The 10,630-nt window shown below is 49.9% G+C and overlaps 1 pseudogene; it reads right to left on the minus strand.

Annotated features, from left to right (window-relative positions):
• LOC146179788 (uncharacterized) overlaps positions 1-10,630 on the minus strand; it is a 148,009-nt pseudogene that overhangs the window by 125,359 nt on the left and 12,020 nt on the right.

Raw genomic sequence — 10,630 nt, forward strand, 5'->3', positions numbered from 1 at the left:
TCATGGGTTTGAAATGTGAGCGAGCGGTATAAGGTGGTAGATGCTCGAGGGGTAAGGATAGTGTCGGAATGAACTGAAACATGACTAGGGAGCGTGGGGGGTGTATTGGTGTCCTGTAGGAGGAGGATTTGGGGTGTGGGGGTGAAGGTTGGGAGGAGAAGTTGAAGGGATGCGCGCTTGCCCCGGAAGCTGGGACAGTTCCATTGCAGGAGAAGTAACATGTTGGAATTAAAGGTCTGCCCCGCCATATTGGAGCGTGGGGGGTTTGAGGATTGGGGGTTGGGGAGGTACTAAGCTCATTCCTAGCGTCTGGAGCATTCGGGTGAATAATTGTTCCATCTGCTGTTCAAATCGGTGGGTGAGCTGATTTATGATGGAGCGAAATTTTGCCTCGAAGCGCGCCTCCATTTCTTGGAATTTTGCGTTCAGTTTTTCTTCTAGGTTCCTGTGATCGTCTTGGGTGATTTCAGGGGATTCTGCTGTGCGTTTCTTTTTGGTGGGTGGGGTGTCGGGTTGAGAGGTTGGTTGGCTAGGGACGGGTGATGAAAGGGCTTTTGTGGGATGGGATGAGTGAAGAGTGGTAGGAGAGTGTGGGGGCAGGGGTTGGGGGGATGAGGCAGTTTGTGTTGGAAGGGGTGGGGGAGCAGTGGTATGAGAGTGTGGGGGGAGGGGTTGAGGGGATGAGGCAGTTTGTGTGGGAAGGGGTGGGGCAGCGGTTTGAGAAGGTGCTGTAATCAGGGATGAGAGGCGGCTTACCTCCATCCTTAGGGCCCGTAGCTCCTCGTCTCTGGGATCCGCATGGGGTTCGCTGGATTTCTTGCCTGCAGCTCGGTCGGTCCATGAGAGTTCGTGGGACGCAGTAGATGGCTTTGAGGAGTCCTTTCTCAGGTGTTATCGTGATCTTGAGGCACTGGAGCGACCTCTGGCATGGGTTTTCTCGCGTTGATGTGGAGTGTCCTTGCGGGATGTGTGGGCCGATTGCCCAGCTTGGGTGACTCGGCGACCACGAGCCTTGCACCCAGCAGTACCCGTCATGTGGGGCCCCTCACAGAGGATGCATACTGGCGTGCACTGAGGCGTGTTTTCTCGGGGGTGTGGAGTGCCGCATCTGGGGCTGTTGCCCTTGCGGGGTAGTGTGCAGACATCTGTTCGATGTCCTGGCTGTCTACAGTTAGTGCACGCGTCCATATGGCCTCGGTATGGGGTGCACAGGTGCAAACCTCCTCCATATATAATTTTTGGGGGACTGGCCCTTGTCGAAAGGTGATAAGAATGTAGGTTGTGTTGCCCATTCTTCTGGCATCCACTATAGGGGCCTGCGGGTTTCCTGTGACCAAGTCGTCCAGGAGCTCAGTAGGGGACTCTCCAAAATGCATTGCTAATTACCCCATGTACAGACCCGTCGGGGGGACCAATGTATGCCGCTACTGCATAGCTAGCGGCTTGGAATTCAAGATTTGTTATGGTGACCATAGCTATGGCATCTTCTTGGATGGGCGTGCTCGCCGTGCACGTGTTGTTAGTAGGGTGAATGCGTATTTGTACCTTCTCTGGCGCCTGGAGCTTTAGTGCTGCGAGGAGAAGGGTGGACCGTAGTTAGCGAGGGGGCAGGGTGGTCAGTTGGAGGCCTCCTCTGGAGCGGAAAACCACCTTGAAGTCAGTTGGCGGGAGTGAAGGCTGCTGTCGTGACCTTTGGGCCATTAGGCGTGCAGCACGCAGCTTTTCTGGTGTTGGAATCTGGGACGCCATGGGTGCAATCCCGCTGTCGAGCTAGCGCTCACGGCGGCGTTCGAGCCGGCTGTCGCACCAGCGTTCATGATGAGAGCTTCTCTTGACGGCGTTGTCTGGCAGGCAGCCCGTCTGGCCGGGACACTCAAAATATGGGTCCAGTCCCGGGGGTCGTAGTTCCGCTGATACAGAGTTTCATCTGGCACATGCACTTTCATGTTCGCGGCTCCATGCACAGGCGACGATCGCAGATCAGAGACGGCGGCAGCCGCCGGGCGGAGGAGGCAGCAGGCCCGCCTAAACAGCCACGGCAGCGCGAGGTCCGCCAGACGCAGACGCTTTTCCAGGAAACTCGAGCGCGTTGCGCAGGGTCTCGGTGGCGAACGCTGGATGCTAGGCTTAGTGCGTCGGTGGCGTGGCAGAGCACAAAACATTGTCCAGGAAGTTCAGAGATGGACGGAATCGAGCACCGAAGGTCAACAACGGATCCTCTCACCTTCACGAATTCATCGGTGGAGATTCGAGTGGAAAGGTTGGGGAGAACCGGTAGAACAGGTCAAAAGTCCTGGAGCCCATGCAAAGTACGTCCGTTCAGCTCCGCGTCTGGAACTCATCACAAGGAAGAAGACGCCATTCGACTCCACGCGCTCTCGTCATCAAAGGGACTGGTCAGCCTCAGCCTTCTAGTTGTGAGCTGGTGCTGCCACAAAGACAGTTCAGTTCAGTCGTTCAGTCGTGTCCGACTCTTCGTGACCCTATGAACCATGTCACGCCACGCTTTCCGGTCTCTCACTATCTTCCTAACATCACATAACTTCATCTACAGTGCCTCGAGGATGCCATCTAACCATCGCGTTCACTGCCTACCCCTTCTCCGGCGACCCTCAACCTTTCCCAACATCAAATCTTTCTCCAGCGACTCCTCTCTTCTCATCAGATGACCAAAGTAGCTGAGATTTAACTTTAGAATTTGACCCTCCAATGAGCAGTCAGGGTTTATGGTCGACAATATCGACTGATTTGATCTTCTGGCAGTCCAAGGAACTCTCAAGATTCTTCGCCAGCACCACAATTCAAACGCGTCAATTCTTCGGCGGTCAGCCTTTTTCACAGTCCAACTCTCGCATCCATACATCACAAGTGGAAAGACCATAGCACGAGTTATACGGATCGTGGTTGGCAGACTAACATCTCTGCTCTTTACTAGGCGGTCAAGGCTAACCATTGCTCTCTTTCCCAGAAGCAGGCGTCTCCTAATTTCATGGCTGCAGTCTCCTTCCGAGGTAATCTTGGAGCCCAAGAAGAGAAAATTTGTCACAGCTTCCACTTCTTGTCCATTGATGCTCCAGGACTTTATAGGGCAAGACGCCATGATCTTTGTCTTTTTAATGTTCAGTTTAAGCCCAAACTTCTCACTCTCTTCTTGTACGCGCATCAGAAGACTCTTGAGTTCCACTTCACTTTCTGCCATTAAAGTGGTATCATCCGCATATCAAAGGTTGTTGATACGTTTTCCAGCTATCTTCACTCCAGCTGAAGACTCGTCCAGACCGGCCTTCCTCATGATGCACTCTGCATATAGGTTAAATAGGCAGGGCGATAGTATGCAGCCTTGCCTGACTCCTTTCTCAATCGGAAACCAATCAGTAAGACCATGCCCAGTTCTGACTGTGGCCTCTTGTCCTTCATACAGGTTCCTGAAGAGACAGATGAGGTGAATTGGAACTCCCATCTCTTTCAGAGCTTGCCACAATCTGCTGTGATCTACGCAGTCAAACGCTTTCGCATAATCAATAAAGCAGAAGTAGGTGGGTTTCTGGAACTCTCTTGCTTTTTCCATGAACCAGCGAAGTTGGCAATTTGGTCTCTAGTTCCTCTGCCCTTGCGAAACCCAGCTTGCACGTCCGGAAGCTCCCGATCCACATACTGCCGCAGCCTTCCTTGGAGGATTTTCAACATCACCTTGCTAGCATGCGAAATAAGCGCGATCGTGCGGTAGTTGGAACAATCTTTAGCACTGCCTTTCTTTGGAATGGGGATGTAAACTGGCCTCCTGCACAAAGACAGAGGAAGAAGCAAAACCAAGAGAAGGGGGCCAGGGAAGACGGTGCGATGGTTGGCGGGCCGGGATCACAGACTTCCCAGCTCGACTACGCGGACATGGTTCGACCTCAAGGACAAAGTGGTGGGCCAGACACCGCTCAAACAGCAAGAAGAATGATTTGCCGAGGTAGCAGGGGCCGAAGCACAAGCTGACCCCATTGCCCAAACGCGACCTCAAGATAATTATGCGACCGATAGAACGGTTGTCGCTTCGAATGCTGAGCACACAACAGGTGTTGCGTGTAATACTGCGCCTTAATTTCCCCAAAAGTCGGGAAAAGAAGGGACTCAGCCCCGAAACGGTGGCGCAGAAGTTAAGATGCCCGACTACTGTGCCGGAGTACCCGGGTTCTATCCCGACCGCCGGCATCTACGTTTCGGTGGAGGCGAAGCGAAGAGGCGTCCGTCTGCTGTGCGATGTCAGTACATGATAAAGGATACCCATGTGGTCAAAATTATCCCGTAGTGCTCCACTATGGCTCCTATTTCTCTCTTTTCACTCTCACCTCTGCCCAATCTTCCCTTATGGTGCGAGTCAGGTGTCCATAGGAACAATTGTGACAGATACTGCGCCTGTCTCTTCCTGTGAAACAATTACTACCTCTCGGTGGTGGTGGTGAAAAACGTATAATGACTCAAAGGGGTGGAGGTATGCATGATCCGGATCTTTGAAGATCCGGCCCTTACAAATACTAGGCGGGGTTCCTAGTACGGGACCCCAGTGTCGTTGGCCGCTGCCCGGGCGCGCTCGACCAAGGCATTTTGGGCCTGCAGGTCATAGCAGCCAAGCAGGATCGCCTCCCAGTCCTCCCGAGTGGGGTTCGGGGGAGGAGAAATAGCTGGGTCGGATGGACAAGCCCATACCATGTGGTGGATGTCCGAAGACTTCTTCGCACAGTGCGGGCAACTGCCGTGAAGGAAGACATAAAATGTTTTGAGTGCTGCCGGGCACAGCAGAGTGTTGGTATATAGAAGGAGTAGAAGCCGCTCCCCAGTCTTAGATACACCTTTACTCGGGCCAGGGTAAATGCTATGGCAAGATTGATAATAAAAAACTATCTTTAAAAGGATACGCGGGTTCGAATTCGAGATCTTCCTCTAGGGGGTCGAGATGGGAAGCCCGGCAAAAAAGCGCGCGAGCGGCTGCGTCGGCTGTCTCATTCCCATCGAGACCCACATGATCAAGAGCGCATACTATTTTCTGCTGAGTTGGGTCCCGGTATAGGTGCAATATTGAAGTAGTCGGTAGGCTAAGTATGAAGCCCAGCCTTGCTCGACGTTCCTACAAGCCCCCCGCGAGTTGGAGATAATTTTGAAATTAGTGTGGGTAGCTGCTAGCGCAATACGACCTCCTCCGCGTAAGTTATGTCGCGGGCGCGAAATGTAAGCCCGTTAACAATTTTGAACTGGTGGACTACTGCGGCCGTGTACCATCCCCCATGGTGGGGGCCGGAGGCGTCCACGTAGTAAATGCCGGGTTTCGACCCATAATGGCGGCCCAGGGCTTCCGCCCGCGCCAGGCGCCGGCCATTGTGGTCTTCACGTGTCATGTTTTTAGGAAGAGGGCGTACGTGGAGGGCGCATCTCCACTCTAAAGGGAGGCGTATACGATCTTCCATAAGGGTGGTATGTTGGATGTGTAGCCGGGCAAGGAGGCGGCGACCCAACAGTGTCTTAGAAAGACGTGTGTATTGGTTGGTTTAGTGAGGCTCCCTGATCTCCGGGAACGTATTCACCATGTGCCTGCCAACCAAAGACGACACCCCAATGGGGCGGCAGTTTAGACTTGGCTCTCCAACGCAAGGCCATCAACTCGACAATGCAGATAAACAAGATAGCACCCAAGTCTCACTACTTCACGCACCATCGCAGCGTGTTCATTGGGATAAATAAAGACGAAACAAGCATTTGAACCAGTGCTTCCCCGTGTGTTTAATCACAAACTCGGCCATAGGCGTAGCCGTGCAAATGAAGCTTCCGCTTCCTTCCAGGTTCAACCATAGCTGAACCACAGCATTTTTTCAGCTTTAATTGTGCTCTTGTGAGAGAAATAGCGGGGAGAATTTTACAGGAAGTGGTTAATTCTGCCGTGCAGCTAGGACCCAACTTGTAGTCAGCGGCAGCGCTGTGGGCGCCGCTGCTTGGTCACGCTAACGAAGCAATGCCTTGCGGTGGCTCACCTTGTATAGGAGAGTTTCCGTGGTGTCGTAGAGGAAGATCTTGAAGTCGCTCCCTACCTCCCGGTGTAGTATGTATTTGACGTTCAACGGCGCGTATTCCTTAACTTCGTAGTCCGAGTTCTTGCAAACCTGCATTGGGTTTCACTTCTTAAAAACAAGAATGGCACTTTCTGCATTTATTGTTTTTTGGAGAGAGAAACGAGGTGGGAAATATAACAGCGTCCGCGAACATTTAAAGTTGCACCTTTAGATCGTGTAGTGACTTATTTGCCGGCTTACATTTCAAATAGCGGTTGCTCGAACTGCCACATCCGTGGCGCTCTCACAGTGCAGTATAGTCCAAAGACCGCGAAATATGTGCCTGTGAGGAGCACACAACAGGTGTTCCGACAATAAGGCACGCACAGACTGCAGCTGTACTGCCGGATGGCTGATCCATACTGAGTGTCCCAGCTAAACTTAGCCTACTGCTAAAACATATTTCCCGTAGGCAAGGAAACTAGGGTTGCATACAGCTGCCTGCCGTCTTGAGCACCGCAGAAAACCTTTTTGCCAATAATTTGTTAGAAACATTATGCTATTATACTATTATCGGAAGCTGAAATCATACTATTCCAGCTTTCGAACATTAGCTTCCATCGGCGTTATTCTTGATTCACCAGGTAAATTCTTCACCCACATCATTCATCTGAAAAATATCTGGTACCAGAGCTTTGATTAAAGTGCGTCCATATCTTCCATGTTACATTCTCTTATTTTTGTATTACGTTTTCGTTCACAGTCACCTCATTTACGGGCATGTCGTTTGGGGAAATACTTACCACTGCCATTCACCATTTGCACAGCATTTACTAATTCAAAATCAGGCAATCCCCATTATAATCGCCTGCAGCAGTTTTTCTATCAACGGTCGTTCCTTATAGACATCATATCTCATCCCTCCACTAGCTCTTTTAGTATCGCTTTGTAATCACGTTCTTCTAGGTTTTAAACGACAGCCATTTTCAGTTTGTTAATTCTATACTGCTTACAAACTACAACTCTACAAGATGCAGCAAATTATAATTTTCTACTCCCGAATGTTTGTACTAAGTATGGAAAAATGACATAATCTTTAGCAGCCATTTCATTCTGAAATAACTCATTGGTTTTAGCACTGAGAATATCAACGTGATGGTCCACATTTAAGAATAACTTGAACATGTATTTGTTGAATTGCTGATTTGTAATACTATTTATATGTCTAATGCCTTTGTTACTCACTTCCATTTGACTTTTTTCATATTAAACGTTTTGTTAACTACGCTGTTTTATTTCTTTTGCTGTAATGATCTATCGAGAGCCCCGATGCAGTCTTCGGACTATGGGGCCGTCGTCTATTCAATACATTCTGTAAATATGTTTGAAATAATAAACTCACTTTCACATGAAAAAAAAAAAATCTGATAATATTTCTGAATTACTATACACTGACTTTAGACAATAAATTTCTGCCGGGGTGGTGCAGTGTTACGGCGCTCGACTACTGTGCCCAAGGATGGGAGATCGAATCACGGCCTCACCGGCCGCTTTTCGTTGGAGGCGAAAAGCTAGGCGCCCGTGTGCTGTGCGATGTCAGTGCACGTTAAAGAACCCCAGGTGGTCGAAATTTCCGCAGCCCAATCTCCAAGACATGCCAAACAAGAGCACGCCACAGGGATCGGTTATCTTCCTCCTCCTCTTCAACATCGCCATGATTAGAGCTGTAAGGGCTCCGCAACAGGTCCCGAACATCGGATACACCCTGTATGCTGATTACATTACGATCTGGACAAGCACCGGCTCTCTTGGTCAGAAGGAATAAACACTTCTAACAGCAGCAACCTGCGTGGAAACAGAGGCCTTTCTATGCGGGCTCCGATGCTCCCCTGATAAATCTCAAGTCTTCCGCATACATGGAAACCACTACACATCCCCAGACAATCATAGCATCCTCCTGCATGGGGTCCCAATCCGGGAAGTGCCACTCATATGGATCCTGGGTCTCTAGCTCCAAAGCAATAGAAAGGTAGACCACGGGCTCCACCATCACAAGACTACAACACAGCAGATCTCTAAAATGATCCGCCCGGTGACCAGAAACAGAAAAGGCATACAGGAAAACACGATCTGTCTGGTGCAGGCGCTGGTCATCAGTCGCCTCACCTATGGACTACCTTACCTCACCCAGCTCCGAAGAGATCTCAACAAAGTAAATGCAATGATACGTACAGCTTACAAGAACGCATTAGGCCTCCCACCGTACACCTCCAATGTCAAATTGGAAGCTCTCTGACTGTACAACACATTTGAAGAGATTCAAGAGGCCGTCCTCCTGTCCCAGAGGGAACGCTTTCTGTCAACTGACGCAGACCGACTCATTCTCAACCGCTTTGGCTATCCTTCAGACCTACAAGTCATCCAGTCAACGGCTAACATTCCTTTTAGCCATCCACAACGAAGGCAGAAGACGCGCCCGAGTGAATTACCTTAAGCGTGCAGTGGAACGCAGTCCGAAAACTGTCTATGTGGATGCCGCTTTATACGAGCATACACCGAACGTAGCAGCAGACGTGGTGGTGGTCTCTTCTTACACAGAAGTCTCCAGCATGTCCATCGCGCACTGTACTATCACAGGAGTGGAAGTGGCGGCGATCGTGCTGGCCATTACCTATAGAGACGCGACCAATCGAGAGCTTCACGTAATCACCGACTCACAAGCGGCGTGTTGGCTCCTTCTTGCAGGCAGAATACCTACAAAATTAGCTCGCTTCACAACTAACCCATTGGCTAAAAATTCACTGCTAAAACAACAGATCACTTGGGTCCCGGGGCACACCGGGTTGGAAGGTAATGAGGTCGCGGATAGGCTAGCTCGAGGTCACACAAACTAAGCGGCCACCATCCCAGATCTCACAACTAGCATTCCTGTCCCCACGGCTTACGGCGTGCGACTTAAGTGCCTACGAGAACAACGTAAAATTTATCCCCCTCCACACAAGGGGCTAAATGCGCAGGAAACGCGAGAATGGAGACAGCTCTAAACCAACACTTACCCCAACCTACATCAATAAAGCATAATTTCCCCACAACACTACACAGACATATGCCCTTGGTGCAACGACCAGCCCACCGCCTACCATGTCACATGGGGGTGCACAGGCCCCAAACCTCCACACATAAACATGCACCATTCGGAGGCGCAGTGGGAGGCCCCTCTGCTATGCTCTGATCTAGCGACCCAGCGTAGGCTGGTAACTCAACAAGAGCGGCAGCCCAGGCCACTGGGGTCTTGAAATGAAGACTCCACTCACTGCCTCCTCCCCTTTTTTCTTCTTTTCTTTTTTCTTCTCTTTTTCCTTTTGAAATAAAGGTTTCTCTCTCTCTCTCTCTCTCTCTCTCTCTCTCTCCACTACGACGTCTGTCATAGCCTATGTCGCTTTGGGGCGTTAAACCCCACAAACCAAACCAAACAATAAATGGAATTTGTAAAGTTCAGGGTGCCATCAGAACCCGAATTTTATTTTTCACGATACGGAAGGCCTCACTGTATATATTATTTTGAGCTCCAAATAAAGCCCGCTAAATACACAAAGGTCACGTGACGATTATGCTGCTCTCAATCGTGGTTTGAGGGAAGGAAATCAGTTGAGGTCGTGTCTCTAAGGTCCCTTGCAGCGGCAAGCAGGTATGTCTGCGATGGTTTCTGCGCCTTCGTCAGCCAGACGGCGCACCTGACGGCGCAATTTCCAGCGAGCGCGGCGAGCTCGCTACAACCGTCGCCGACATAACGGCCTACAGTTGCAGCGGTGCCGTACAGTCACAACCGCAGCTGATTTCAATCCTTCAAACCGCGGCTGAGAGTAGAACGATAATAACGAGTCATTTTTTTGTGTCTCATGGGCTTTCTTTGGAGCTCGGAAAAAAAGATGCACGTGGGACTTTTCTTATCGCAAAAAACTAAAAGGGGGTTTCTGAAAGCGGCCTCCAACTTTGAAGATCCCATTTATTACCTTTTTTATTAGGGTAATTAAGGTTATTTATTAGGGTAATTTTTCTACCACATCACAATTATGTCATGTTATGCGCAAGACGGCTGGCTGCTGTATGCAAATGGTTTCTCATTCCTACCAAAAATATTCTATTTTTACCCATTGGCTCAAGTAAGATTGCACACCCTGTATACGTTGCAGAGGGTACATGGCATCAACCCTGATGTGGTCTGAACTTACCTATCTGATTGTCACAACGACTGCAGGTGCTGCGAGATAAGGAAAGCACTATACTGCAAAATACCTTTCGAGCAAGTGTCGATCCAAAGACGTAACATCTGCAGACATTATTGACAGTGTCTTCAACTTACGAAACAGATTGTCATGTTCACTTGCTACAGATTTTCCTGGTACGAGCATTGTTTTCATTTTCTCTCTAAGATTACACCACTGCAAGGATACACTGTTAGCTAAGTTAGACATAATGACTGAATGGAATCATATGTGTTCTATTCAGCAAATAGGTAAGTTATCAAAACTGGGCGGCTTGAACCATCGTTTGCCTACTTTTAGTGCTAAATCACTATGCTTGGCAAGGTCTAACCTTGC

This window comes from Amblyomma maculatum, chromosome 9, assembly GCF_055883805.1.
Source record: "Amblyomma maculatum isolate TAMU_Amacu chromosome 9, ASM5588380v1, whole genome shotgun sequence".
Classification (NCBI taxonomy): Eukaryota; Metazoa; Arthropoda; class Arachnida; order Ixodida; family Ixodidae; genus Amblyomma; species Amblyomma maculatum.